This window comes from Molossus molossus, unplaced genomic scaffold (assembly GCF_014108415.1).
Source record: "Molossus molossus isolate mMolMol1 unplaced genomic scaffold, mMolMol1.p scaffold_m16_p_12, whole genome shotgun sequence".
Taxonomy (NCBI): Eukaryota; Metazoa; Chordata; class Mammalia; order Chiroptera; family Molossidae; genus Molossus; species Molossus molossus.
In genome coordinates, this window is record NW_023425347.1 from 14,472,868 (window position 1) to 14,488,564 (window position 15,697).

A 15,697-nucleotide genomic window follows, 5' to 3' on the forward strand; every position below is an offset into this window, starting at 1 on the left:
TTATTGCAAAATAAAATTGTAGATTCTTTACCTTTGGAAGTATTGTCTACTATAGCTTCATGTTTCTCAGAGACAAAAATATGATGGGTCTTTTTAAAACTTTTTATTTATTTTTTAACAAGCCATTTAATGTATTTATTTTTCAAAGCTCAGGGGAAAAAATCTGGGGCCGATCAGTTTCTATTTTACTACAAGATAATTTATGACTATGCTAAGTGTTGCTTATTTTTTTTCCAGTAAAAACAAAACAACATAACAAAACTAAAAATAAGATTGTTTCTCAAACATTGACATATGTGATCAGACTAATACAGTAATGTGTGCACTCTTTATTCTAATATAAATTACTGCAATCCAAAATACAATCTGTGTACAGCCAGAAAATATGATCCTTTGACTGTAGGGTGCCTGGGTTAGATTTTACATTATAATATACACTGCATTCATAAAGCTTCTTTTCAGAAATGTAATTAGCTTTTTTTATGAACTGGTAAGTATGGTATATAGAACACCAGGGGATTTCCAAATAGCCACATTTATTCCCTCATGTCTCTGGGAATCATAAATGGTTGTCTTCTTCTGAAATGCATTAGGACAGATCACATTAGGACATGATTGTGAATCTGATGATTCAGGGGGAACACAGCTCAGTTTCCTTTACTCCTTCGGGATGACCATGTTTTCATATCGCAAACAGAAGACAAAAAATTCTTTCGAAAAATATTTCAAAGGCTTCTTTTCATTATGCACAAGGAAAAATAATTTCATACTTATTCAAAACTTGGTCCATACCTTTAATTTCTGTATCTACCCAAGACAAAACAATATTCTCTAGTTTAGAGCACATTTCAGGTGCTGATTTGAGGTGCAATGAAAGCTTGTGAAAAAAGGCATTTCCATGCACAATTTCTTCTAGGAGAGGAGAGACTGGTTGAAAGGATTTTCTGTCGACTAGAAATCTTTAAGAAATAAAGTAAAATGACTTCGTAAATGGTGGTAACACTTTACGGCAATTAAAACTCTTCACATTATTTCATGAAATAAAGAGTCATCTGTAAGGAAATGCACTTAACCTGTACAACGAAACCAAGGCAGGTGACTAATGTTTGACACTGACTAGAACTTGGAAGATGCAGGGTGGTGAGAGGGTTCTTGAGATGATAAAGAGTGAGTAGTAAGAGTAAAAACAGTAATAAATGAATATGAAATCATGGTAATGATCTGCTTTTTTAAAAATTAAAATCATTGAAACTGAAGTAAACTATGTTTAAATTATTGATAACAAATGTTTCACACGTGTGTGTCTGCTCTGATTCTTTGCCTCATTTTGGAATACTAGATCAGTGCTTCTCATACTTTGCTGCATACTAGAATTAACTAGGGTGCTTTTAAAATCCCTACACCCCAGCTACCCTTCAGACTAATCAGAACCTCTAAGAATGGGATCCAGTGTTTGTCAACATTCAAACAAAGAGCACATTTGATTCCAGTATACAGCCGTGTTTGGGAACCAGTGCCCTAAGACCTCACTACAATTAGAACTAAGACATTAACCCTATGCATAGCAAGATTCTCCAAGATTCTTTCCCTAGCTATAATCCGTGTTTATTTTGATTGGTTGATAACCATGCCACACTGATTATTAAATATATTTTGAATATAATCCTTGTTAAAATTTCTGTAAGCATGGTATACATGCAACAATATATGGACAATCAATGGTATAGATTTAGCTGCTTCTTCTTACAGTTGGCCCACTTGGTCTTGAATGACATGAGTTTGGTCAAGAATTCCAGCCAATTTGGCTAGAGCCCTGAAAAATTGTCTTTTTTTTTTTTTTAATTCCATTTTCCTCCGAGAGTATATCTCATCTTTTACATTAGTGCCATTGGTGATGGCAACGCTCTCCAGCATTGCTGCCTGCTTTGATGTTTAAAATATTCAGGCATCTACAATTTTGTTACTGTGCCCAACCTTTTGATTAGAACTCCGTAGGTACTGACTCTGGCCCAGAGTGGCAGGGCTGCTACATAGTAGTACTGTTTGTTCTCTGCACAACTCTAGGGGGCACCATTTATAGCTATAATCACTATAGATTTCTCTCTGTTGTTTACTAATCTTTGTGGCCTCTTGGATATGGCATATTAAATTGAATGTTCCTTCCCAGGTGGCAGGGTCTCAGAGGTTAATAGTTTCTCCAGCCCCATGCTGTCTTGGTTTCTTCTTGTTCCACCGTGGTCTTACTGCTAAGGATTCAGTTGGTTTCATGACCGAGGAACCCCTGAGTTCTATATAACACTGGAAAAATAAAGTGCTCATTTTAGATAAGAACTTTGAACGTTTTTCTTGGAATTTTCATAGTGTACAGATCATGAGTAAGACAAAGGAATGGGTAACTTATAATAATTAAAGCACTTCATAAACCACACAGAAAAAATATATACCCTATAAAAATGAAGGCAATAAGAAAAAAAGTTCATGATTGATTGTTTTTCTCAATGACCTCTTGACCCGCTCTGCCTGGAGATGAGTGGGCGATTCCTAGAAGAGAGAAAATCTGAACTGATTTTGAAGGGGGAGTAAGAAGTGGGGGTATGGAAAGGGATGTTTTGCATGAAAAGAAGAGAGAGAACAAAGTTTCAGAAGTGCAGTACTCTCTGCATGCCCTCAGAACTAAGGTGGATCTGGTCTCTGGAAGGAGAAGAACGTTGAGAGTTGAGAAAGAGAGTGAGAGGAATTGATGCAGAACATGGAGGCAGGGCTCAGATCATAAAAGATCTACATGCCAGCTAAGGTCTTCAAGATTTGTAAAGAAAAGAAAAAGACAGTCACTTAAAGGTCCTAAGAAGCAAAATTAAAAAAAAAAAATTATTTCATACCAAATATCCTGGCAGTGTGGAGGGAAAAAAAATGGAGGAAGATAGAGACTAAACTGAGGAAAAACAGTTACTTAGGAAGATGTTTTTTTTTTTTTTTTGGTGTTTATTTTTCTATTCTAATGGCCATAGAAATAGCATAAGACAGAGTTCAGAGACATGAGAAAGATTGAACTCACATAAAATTATTACACATTTAATTTGTACCGTAAAGGAAAATAAATATAGATTTATGCGATCAGCATCTTTCTTGGATATCTTAGTGGATGTTTATTTTACACCATCCGGTGAGCGGGTGGAATGGATGCATTGGCAGAGCATAGGGTGGGGTAGAGATCAGAAGTGGGCCTCCATGTTGAGTCTGAGCCATCCAACATCTTCATAATATGGCTTGGGGCTTGGAAGGCAGACATAGAGGCTTAGCATTGAGAGGCACTATTTAAAATATGGGAAAAAATAAAATTTTCAAGGAAAAAAATGTGCAGCTAAAAGATGAGAAAGCTAACTATAGAATCTGTGAAACATGTTTTTAAGATGATAGTGACAGCTTCTAAATGAGTGGCTAGAAGACAACCAGAAACAAAATAAAGCAAAAAACCAAAACAAACTCAGCAAAAACAAGGAAGAAAAGCATGTTAAAGTACTCAGTCTCTTGCAAACCATGGACAGTAGCTGTGTGTATTAAAGACATTAATTAAAGACAGTAAAGGTATTAATTAAATTAATTAATTATATAAATGCATCACACAACAAAATTCACTTTATAGGATAAACATATTGATTTAAAATTTATAATAATTTATTTTAAATTCTTTAAGTGATATATATGTATACATATTGTAAATCCAAAAGTAGAGTTGTGAGTACCTGAAACAGAGTTTATTCTGTGTTATTATTTATTAATTAGTCTATTATTTCTCATACAAATAACTGTAAACCTACTTTTGCCTCTCCCTGTATTATATAACATTGATGTTTTCAACAATTTTGGGTAAAGTATATCATTAGATTGCCCTGGCCGGTTTTGCTCAGTGGTTAGAGCGTCGGCCCTCGGTCCAGAGAGACCTGGGTTTGGTTCCCGCTGAGGGCACGTACCTCGGTTGCAGTTTGTCCCCGGCCCTGGTTGGTGTCGTCAGGATGGCAACCACTAGATGTGTCTCTCTCACATTGATGTTTCTCCTCTCTCTTCCTCCCTTTCTCCCTCCTGCTCTATCTGAATATAAAAGAAAGAAAAAAAAATGTCATTACATTATCAATTTACTGACTTGCTAATTTTATTAATGACTTACTAATTTTACTATTGTAGTGATGATTTTATGGAAGAAGAGCTATAAATTGAAGCATTTATAGCTACAATGGGAACCTTCTTGAATAACCTGTTTAGAGATAAATGATTGTACTTTAAATATATTCTCTAATCTATTCATTGTTATTAAAAAATTAAATCCATGATATTTGAAGAGCATATGTTGTCCTTTGAGGTACTATAACTTCCTGCAAAAAATATTTAAAAATTTTCCATTCTAAAATTTTGAGAATCATTTCAACTAAATTTTATAAACATGTTGGACTTAAGTTTAATCAATCTTGAACTTGTAGGAATTTATAAATATATAACTGTCAAGCTGATATATTGCTTAATTTTAAGAATAAAGACACTAAATGTTTTATTTACATTAAACATTCCATTGGACTCACTGAAATTGTCTTCTTTTCCACAAAGTATAGAAGTTCATGCCTATCTACTACTTGCCCTAATTCTCAGAAAGAACCAAAGAAGTACACAAATTCAGTAAGAAAGAAGAAAGCCATTTCAAATGTTATGCTTTCTTAAAGATCCCAGTGGATGTGGTTAGCAAGTCAAATTTTGCCATGATATCTATGAGAAAGGAAAGGATTGGTAGTCTTTGTGAATTGCTTCACTGGTTTGTATGCTGCTGTGACACCAAGTATGTAATGACCCCGAGTCTCAATTCATTGGCCATAATGTGGAAAAATACAGAAACAAATAAAAGTGATTTCTCAGGCCTTCTCTGTCACGGCAGTTCCTTTCGGTGTGATTTAGGAAACTACAGGCAGTAGAAAAGCCTCCCTTTTAAATGTCAAATACAAGATTCATTTCTATACTTCTTTAATCCAAATGTCAGAGTTCTGAACTGAACCATCAATCTCACCAGAACAAAACTGCTGTGTTTTAAGAGATAAATCCTGATTTCTGGGAATACCCAATATTCAAATTGCATGATGTTGAGCAATCAAAAGCAGGGTATGTTCAACAACTACGTACATGTGATCACTCAAGAGTGGGGTTGGAGAGTGGTCTAATCTTACCATGAGAGTGACTTCACTAGGTTAAGAGCATTTCCTTCTAGAATGTAAAGATAATCCTTTTTCAGGGCCTTTTTTCTACATTGCTGTTCCCTCAATATGGAACTATGTTCTTTGTTCCCTACCTAAAGCCATTTACACTTGTCAAGGTAAAGTAATCAAGGTTTACTTTTCACAGTTTAAATGTCCACATGGAGTTCATTGCGAAGTCCAAAAGGTGTGTAGGACTCTAGTCCACAAGGAGATGCACCGTGGAGCAAAACTCTCCACATCCAACTCACAGGGACCACAAAATAAGCATATGAGAGGTCTGAATAAACAAAAAGCAAGGACACGTGACAAAGTAAACAAACAAACAAAAAAAGATATAAAAGTGTATCAACAGCCCTGGCCGGTTTGGCTTAGCGGTTGGAGCGTTGGCCTGTGGTCCAGAGAGACCCGGGTTCGGTTCCCGCTAGGGGCATGTATCTTAGTTGCAATTTGTCTCCAGCCCTGGTTGGGTTGTGTGGGTGGCAGCCACTCAATGTGTCCCTTTCACATCGATGTTTCTCTCTCTCTCTCTCTCTCTCTCTCTCTCACTCTCTCTTTCTTCTTCTTCTCCTTCTTCTTCTTCTTCTTCTTCTTCTTCTTCTTCTTCTTCTTCTTCTTCTTCTTCTTCTTCTTCTTCTTCTTCTTCTTCCTCTCTCCCTCCCACTCTATCTGAACAAAAAATGGAAAAATGTCCTTGGGTGAGGATAAAAAAACAAACAAAACAAACACAAATGTATCAACATAATCAAGTACATTTTGTTAGGTGTTTTCCAATTCGAATTAACATTGGAAGCATTTCATAGTGTTCTGAAACTAGACCATCCCTTTGGATTCAGAGAGACTCATGAGGTAATCCTGAGCCTACACACTAAATCGTTCAGTCCCAGAGCAGACTGTGGCTCATGTCTATCCTGTCCAGCTGAGAAATGTATTAGGTGACTACAGAGAAGCAAGGAAAGGGACTGAAGGTTTAGAACTTGATGGATACATGCCGTTGGAACACAGACCCCTTAAAACGAGGATGTTCTTCCTGAGGAGGAGGTTCTATCAAGGATAACTTGTATTAGATGTCTATATGAGAAACTTTTCCTTGGCATATATATTTGCAGCAAAACAAAACAAAGTTCAAGGATCACAAGTGTATGGAAAATCCACTTATGTAAGAATTATAAAATTTGAAAAGAGTAGACTTTAAACTTCTGTAACAATTGGTGAAGAAATTATTTTCAGAATCATAATCGTCTCCTCATTTATGAAGTTGAGAGAAGGCAATTAAGAAAATTGTTTCAAATGAGTATTTTCAAAAAATAAATAAGCAGATATTCTGAAATCTGCTTCTTCTGGATATTTTGAGTCCTCATCCAAAGGGCAATTTTATCTTTAGTAGGTGTTTGGAGTGTATAAAATAGACACGTGGCATGCAAACAAGTCCCCTCCTTAGCTCCTTGCTTTATTTTCTGGTTGATACACAATGTGAATCTCAGCTTTGTGGGCACTAATGAGCTGGTGTAATACTAGGGGTGCACAACTGAGTTATTTTTCACTGAAGCTGCTAGGAGAATGCAACCAACCAGCTTAGGATAGGGCACCGGAGAGGATGGGCAAGCTTTGCTAGGGAAGATGCAAGGAGAATAGATTACCCAGAGCTCAGTAGGATTGCACAGGCGTCCAAGTCTCAGGACTGAGAATGGAGATCCTTTGGCACAACATGGATGGCTCCACTCATTTGACTCCAATCTTTGTGAGACCAGAGAATTGCTTATCCTGTCTCTCATGGGAACCCGATCATGCTGGACATTGCTTCACATAGATCAGATACTCGACACATGTTTATTGAATTAAGTAACAGTCATCAATGGTGACTTCTTCAAGTCTTCCCAAGAGAAAGTGTTTTGTCTACGTCTACAATTTGGAGAAAGAAATATGTAGTAATGATTAGGTCTTAATTTTTATGGCAGTTATGCTAAGTAACCAGGGTAAATAGCTATACCAGTAAGTGGCATCTGATAAGAATGAAGCATTCTCAAAACATTTCTGAAGAGGATGCTAATATCTGTTTCTGCCCACAGAATACTTCAGACACCAAATATGAGCGGATTTTTCTCCCCATGCCGATCAATTCTCCAACCAACTGAGTGTCCTACAATTCAGTTCAGCTTTGGCATTAACTACTCCACAGAATTAGTGCAAACTCCACAGGATAAGTACTCAGTATACAAACCTGCCCCTTCTTCAAATGCTTAGGCCTCCCATTCTTCTGACTGACCACCTATAGATCAGAGTTCCCCTGATCTTCACCTCCATAATTTTCTATACCAGCTCATAGAACACAGGGAAACCATTTAGTTATCTTGTTTATTATAAAGAATATAAACCATAAAAACCCAAATCGAAGAGATTTATAAGCAAGCTATGGGATGGATCTAGAGCTTTCATACACTCTCTATGGCCGCATCCCTCTCCAAGCAATGTTAAATTCTAGAGAAAAATTAGGACAGTAAGGAATGGAGAAATTTTCAAATCTTAGATTATAACCATTAATTGATGCATCTTATTTTCCTTACTACATTGACTAGCCCCTTAGGGTACAGAAGGACAAAGGTTTTACTTCTCTAACTGGTAGGCATTGAGCACAGTTCTGACCAGCAGTAGGTGCTGAATAAGTATTTGTTGATGTAATTGAGTAGTATTTACAATAAGAAGTAAAGCAGAGGCAATAAGAAAAGAGTATGGAAGTGTAAACTCCTTCCCGATCTCCATTATTTAGGGACTAATTATCATATTTTTCTGGATGCCTTTTACTTCCTGTGCCTAACTCATTTCACTGTTCATTAGCACCTCCACCACACCAGAGGTTAGACAGGAGTTAATAAAGCGATTATAAGAGATAATATGCAAATTAGCCATGCTGGTTTGGTAGGCAGGTAGTTTGCAATTCTTGATTAATAAGAGGCTTTGGAATGTTCACTGTTATGCAACCCCTCGTTGGTGAACAGAAGCAATCATGAATATAGACTTGGTTTACAAGTCTTTGGAATAAAAATCAGCATCCACTGGCTGTCGAGCCACCTGAGCTGTGATGGGTGCCAGCACATTAGAGAAAACAGATTTAGAAGAACTCTGTGGACTGAAAGGCCTGGAAGAAACATTTGTAATCTGATGGGCAAGCAGTTTAATAAAGCAGAAGCGGTGCAATGCATGTGTTCTATGTGACACGGCAGTAGACCCCTGACGGCAGCATTCTGTACAGCTGCAGTCTGTTCATTCTGCAAACAGGAGGACATTTTGAAGAGTCATTACTGAAATTTAAAAGGGGGAGAAACGCTTAGATAAGGACCCCTGCATCAGCAAAAGAGGAAGGAGTAAAATTTGGAATGTGAAGTCCACCTAGCGGTTTTTTTATATCTCATACTGATGATGGGCCACTGGGGAGAACGGGTTGATGAAAAGAAAAGAAGTCAATGAGAGGCCAAGTTCTTTACAAGTCCAATCTAAAAACAGTTTTCAGATAAAAATAATAAAACAAAAAGAGGAAATTTAAAGAAATCATCAAGTCTAGGGATCTCAGACTTGGCCACACATAAGAAGCAACTGAAGAGCTCCTTTATTTTGTGTATTCCTTTATTTTCATTAAATGCATTGGGTTTACATTGGTGAATAAAATTATACAGGTTTCAAATGTACACTTCCATAGTTCATCATCTTTATATTGCAATATGTATTCACACTCAAAATCTAGTTTCCTTCTGTCACCATTCATTCCCCCATACATTCTTTTACCTGCCGCCCCCCCACGCCCCCGGCCCCTTTTCTCTGGTAATCACCCTACTGATGTCTGTTTCTATGAGTGTTTTTTTTTTTTTTTTTTTCTGCTTAATCCCTTCACCTATTTCACCCAGCCTCCAATGCCCCCCTTCTGATAACTGTCAGTCTATTCTCTGTATCTATGAGTTTGTTTCTATTTTGTTCATTGGTTTATTTTGTTCATTAGATTCTACATATAAATGAAATCATATGGTACTTCTTTTTCTCTGACTGGCTTATTTCACTTATCATAATACTCTCCAGATCCATCCATGCTGTCACATAAGTTAAGATTTTCTTCTTTTTTATGGCTGAGTAGTATTCTATTGTAAATGTACCTCTTTTGAATCAATGTTTCAAGGTTCTTTGGATATATTCCCAGAGGTGGAACTGCTGGATCATAAGGCAATTTCATTTTTAATATTTTGAGGTAACTTCATACTGTTTTCCAAAGTGATTGCACCGGTCTGCATACCCACCAATAGTGCACAAAATTTCGTTTTTCTTCACATTCTCACCAACACTTGTTGTTTGTTGATTTATTGATGGTAGCCATTCTGACAGGTGTGAGGTGATATCTCATGCTGGTTTTGATCTGCATATCTCTGGTGATTAGTGACATTGAGTGTCTATTCATATGTGTATTGGCCATCTGTATGTTCTCTTTGAAGAAGTGTCTATTCAGATAATCTGCCCGCTTTTTAATTGGAATGTTTGGGGTCTTTTTTTGGGGGGGGGTGTTCATTTGAGTTTTTTATAAATTTTAGATATTAATCCCTTATCAGATGTATCATTGGCAAATATGTTCTCCCATTCAGTGGGTTGTTTTTTAAATAAAATTCCTTAGGCCCTATTACCAGAGTTTTTATTTAGTGTGCCTAGATAATAGTAAGAAATATCTAAATGTCTATGTCTATATATCTAAATCTATTCTCTTTATATTATGTGTAGATAAATGGATAAAATAGATTGATCTATCTATCTATCTATCTATCTATCATGTTCTTGAAGTTCTGAAAAATGCCTCACCTATATTGGGAATCACTGATTAATTTGATTTCTGATTTTAATTATAAGATAACTAAGATCCATAAATATTATGTTACAGTGAAGTTTTCTGATCTGTGACAAATATAGCAAAGTCTCTTTATTTTCAGTTCAATATTTCCTTTCCAATTCCATTAATCAAAAGGAGATAAAGGTACAAAGAAAAAATTAAAAAGATACTCAAGTAGGAGTAAAGTGGAATTTTGGAGAATAGAAACAATAAAAAAGTCCTTTCTTTCAGTAAGGGTATCATCTGAAAAATAATTGAAGATATACTTTAAAATAATATTTTAATTCCAAAGACACCAGTGCACAGAAGGCAAAGGAGTACCACGTGGGTAAAAGCTGAATTTTCACTCAGATGCCATAAAGAAGCAAGTGCTTTTGTGAATTCATCACAGTATAGAACCTGAAGTTCATCTTTTCAGAACCAAAGGTAAGTTTTTGTTTTGTTTGTTTAATTTTTTTGTTACAGTTGACATTCCATATTATAATAGTTTTAGATGTACAGCATAGTGATTAGACATTTATGTAACTTACAAAGTGATCCAACCGACAATTATAGTACCCTCCTAACACCATGCATGGTTATTAAATATTATTCACTATACTCCTTATGCTGTACTTGACAATCTGGAAATCTCACTTCTGGGTATTTATCCAAATTTATCCAAAGAAATTGAAAAAACTAATATGAAAAGATATGAGCACCCTATGTTTGTAGCTTTATTTACCATAGCCAAGATATGGAAGCAAACTAAGTCTCTATATGTAGATGATTGGGTAAACAAGATATGGTATGTATATACAATGGAATATTATTTGGCCATAAAACATGTTTGTTTCTAGTATCTCAGGCACAAGTTGACCAGAATTACACTAACCGAAAGTCATAAAAACCATAAATATAAACCAGGATCCTAATTTTTTAGTTTTAGATGAGAAAGAAATCACACTAGTAAATAATGTTAGCTTAGTCAGTATATTCTTTTTTTGTAATCAATCATATTGGGTGGTCATGTGCATTAAATTGCTTGGTGGGTATAAAATCAAAAGAAAAAATATGTATCCGTAACAAAGTTATCACCTGGCTGAGGTTTCTAGAAGTCTCCTCACCTTGACCTGGTGTTGTTGGCTAAGTGGATGGAACAGTTTTTGTAGGTTTTCAGGATATTTCTAGGCAAAATAATGAAAAAATGGATAAGTTGTCTAATAATTTTGAAATTTTTAAATTTCAAATTTTAGCCTTTTTAAAAAAGTCTTAACATGTTTTTAAGGCTAACTCAATGTTGTAACATGCTTTAGTACTTCATTTCTTGAATTACTAAATAGTATTTTATCTTCTGGAAACACTGCTTTTGTTTACTCATTTATCAGTTGATGGAATTTAAATTGTTTTTCCTTTGGGCATGTTATAAATAATACTGCCACAAACATTCATATAAAAGTCGTTATATGCATGTGCGTAACCAATGGACATAGACAACGATGCTTGTGGGATTGGGGTGGGGGGGTGGGATAGGGATGAGGGTATCTGGGGGAGAAAAGGAGAAACATCTGTAATAAAAATAAATTAAATAATTGAAAACAAAGTCCGTGCCCTGGCCAGTTTGGCTCAGCGGTTAGAGCGTCGGCCTGCGGTCTGGAGAGACCCGGGTTCGGTTCCCGCTAAGGGCACGTACTTCGGTTGCAGTTTGTCCCCTGCCCTGGTTGGTCGTGCGGGTGGCAGCCACTCAATGTGTCCCTTCGCGTCAATGTTTCTCTCTCTCTCCCTTCCTCTCTCTCCCTCCCACTCTATCTGTACAAAAAATGGAAAAATATCCTCGGGTGAGGATAAAAAAAAGAAAACAAAGTCCTTGTGTGAATATATTTTTAATCATTCTTAGATGAATAGCTAGGAGTAGAATTTCTTGGTCATGTGTTAATTCTATATTTAACATTTTGAGAAACTGCCAAACTGTTTTCTAAAGTGGCTGCACCATTTTACATTCCAACCAACAATGTATGAAGACTCTGGTTTCTCTACAAACTTCCCAATACTTGTCATAATCTGTCTTTTTCATTATAGCCAAACTAGTAAGTGTGAAATGGTGTTTCAATGTGGTTTTGGTTTGCTTTCCCAATGACTAATGATTTTTAGCATCTTTAATTATTTATTGGACTTTGTATATCTTCTTTGAAGAAATACTTATTCAATCATTTTTCTATCTTTGAAATTAGATAATCCATCTGATTGTTAGTTGGAAGAGTTCTATAATATTCTGAAAATAGGCTTCTTATTGTATAGATGTTTTCAAACATTTTCTTCTAATCTGTAACATTTTTTAAATTTGACCTTCATACACAAATTGTTTAAATTTTAATGAAGTCCAATTAATCAATTTTTTTGTATGTCTTGTGTGTCACGTGTAATAACACATTGCCAAACTCAAGATCATGACAATTTTCTCTCTTCTTCTAGAAATATTATGGTTTTAGCTCTATTATATCTAGTTATCCTACCACTATTTATTGAAAAGATTCTCCTTTTGCCATTGTGTGATCTTGGCACCTTGTTGAAACCAACTGACCATAAATGTAAGGGTTTATTTTTGGATTCTGAGTTCTATTCATTTATATGTATTTCCATTTATATATATTTCCATTCTTTTACCAATACCACATTGTCTTGACTACTGTAGCTCTGTAGTAAGTTTTGAAATTGAGAGGTGTAAGTTCTCTTACTTTGTTCTTCTTTTCCAAGATTATTTTAGCTACACTGGGTTCTTTGCATTTTTATTTGAATTTTTGAATCTACTTACCAGTTATACAAAATTATAAGCAGCTATTGCTGGCAGAGTCTGTGTTAAATCTGTAGAACAATTTTTGGAGGATCACCATGTTAACAATATTATGTCTTCTGATTCCTGAACACAGGATCCTTTTCCATTTTTACTTAGATTTTTCTTTAATTTCTCTCAACAATATTTTATAGGTTTTAGCTTGCTAGTCTGGCACTTCTTTTGTTAAATTGAGTCATAAGTATTTCATTTTTTGATGCTATTGTAAATACAACTGTTTCTTAATTTTATTGTATTATCTCTTTCTAGGGTATTAAAATAAATTTGAGTTTTGGATACTGATTTTATAAGGTGGCTGAATTGATTTATTACATCTAGCAATTCTTTAATGGATTACTTAGGATATTTTATATAGATAGTTTTACATCTTCCTTTGCAACATGGATGCCTTTTATTTCTTTTTACTCAGTAATTGCCCTGACTAGAACCTCCAGCACAGTGTGAATAGAAGTGGTGAGTGAGAACATCCCTGTCCTATTCCTAATCTTAGGAGAAAAGCCTATATTTCTTCACCAGTAAGTACATCAGCTGAAGGACTTTTGGCCACTCTTCAAAATGCCTTATAGATATTATTTCTTTTAGCCTTCACAACAACAATATTAGTAAATTGTTACCAGTGTTTCTATTTAATAGGTCAGAAAACTGTCACATAAATAAGTGGTTGTGACAGAATTTAAATGACACAATCTGACATCAGAACCCATTTTATGCAGCTATATAGTTTCAATAATTATTAGTTGAATTCCTTTGACTAAAGCTACAGTTACCTTAACTTTTTTTTTCTAAACTATGTTGGCTAATTTTACATACTTTCAAATTATTGTTTATGGTATAAATGAAATGCCACAAATACATAATAATTTTATTTGATATTCAAAGTCAAGCTTTTTAGGCTCAAAAATAACTTTTTGCTTATTATTTTTTAAAATAACATGACCATTGATATTTCATTAAAAACTAAATATACAAGAATTTCAAAGGCTCAGATACAAATGTTTGGAAATTAGTCCTAGGTAAAGAAATCTAACAGGAATATATAGGCAACAGAGGGGAATGTCATTATTATCAAAAGTATTATTGTTACAGAATTTAGAATTCTAACATTTACCTTTATTTCTGGATTCATGTGAATTATAGTTTTGTAAATCATTAAAAATAATTTTTATTAATTAATAAATTTAATTTGTTACAGATGTTTCTCCTTTTTCCCCCATTGACACACTCCTCCTTGCTCCCGCCTACCCCCTCACAGTATTGTTGTCTGTGTCCACTGGTTAAGCATATATGTATATAAGTTCTTTGATTTATCTCTTTCTATCCCCTCCCCCTCCTCTGAGGTTTGTCAATTTGACCCTTGCTTTTATGTCTCTAGGTCTATTTAGTTCATCAGCTTATTTTGTTTGTTAATTCTGCAAATGAGTGAGATCATGTGATATTTGTCTTTCTCTGATTGGCTTGTTTCACTTAGCATAATACTCTCCAGGTCCTTCCATGTCATCTCAAAGGATAAGAGATCTTTCTTACTTACAGCGGCATAATATTCCATTGTATACATGTACCACAGCTTTTTTATCCAGTCATCTACTGATAGACACTTAGTCTGTTTCCAGACTTCAGCTATTGTAAATAGTCCTGCCATGAACATAGGGGTGCCTATATTCTTCCTGATTGGTGTTTCAGGCTTCTTAGGATACATTCCTAGAAGTGGGATCAAGGGGTCAAATGGCAGTTCCACTTTTAATGTTTTGTTTTCCAGAGTGGCTGCACCAGTCTGCATTCCCACCAGCAATATACTAGAGTCCCCTTTTCCCACCCTTGCCAGCACTTTTTGTTTGATGATTTGTCGATGGCAGCCATCAACATGGCAGGTGTGAAGTGATACCTTATAGTTCTTTTAATTTGCATCTCTCTGATGATTGGTGATGTTGAGCATTTTTTCATATGTCTATTGGCCATTTGTATGTCCTGCTTGGAGAGGTATCTATTTAAGTCCTCTGTCCATTTTTTAATTAGATTCTTTTTTTCCCTTTGTTGAGTTGTATGAGTACTCTATATATTTTGGAAATTAACTCATCTGATGTTTCATCGGGAATTATACTCTTCCATAAAGTGGGTTCCCTTTCCATTTTGATGCTTGTTTCTTTTACTTTGCAGAAGCTGTTTAGTTTGATGTGGTTCCATTTATTAATTTTTCCTTTGTTTCTCTTGCCCTAGGCAATGTATCAGTGAAAATTCTGTTGTGTGCTGCCTACATTTTCTTCTAGGATTTTTATGGTTTCACGAGTTACATTTAAGTCTTTTATCCATTCTGAGTTTATTCTTGTGCATGGTGTAAGTTGGTGGTCTAGTTAATTTTTTTTTTGCTTGTAGCTGTCCAATTTTTCCAACACAATTTATTAAAGAGACTGTCTTTACTATCTTGTATGCTTTTGCCATCTTTGTCAAATATTAGTTGAGCATAATGTCTTGGGTCGATTTCTATGTTCTCTGTTCTCCTCCATTGATCTATATGCCTGTTCATGTGCCAGTACCAGGTTGTTTTGATTACAGTGGCTTTGAAGTATAACCTGATATCCGGTATTGTGATCCCTCCTACTTTGTCCTTTTTTTTTTTTTTTTTTTTTCAAGATTGATTTGGCTATTCGGGGTCCTTTTTTGTTCGATATAAACTTTTGGAGTATTTGTTCTAGTTCTGCAAAATATATCATTTGTATTTTAGTGGGGTTTGCATTGAATCTATAGATTGCGTTGTGTCACGTGGACATTTTAATG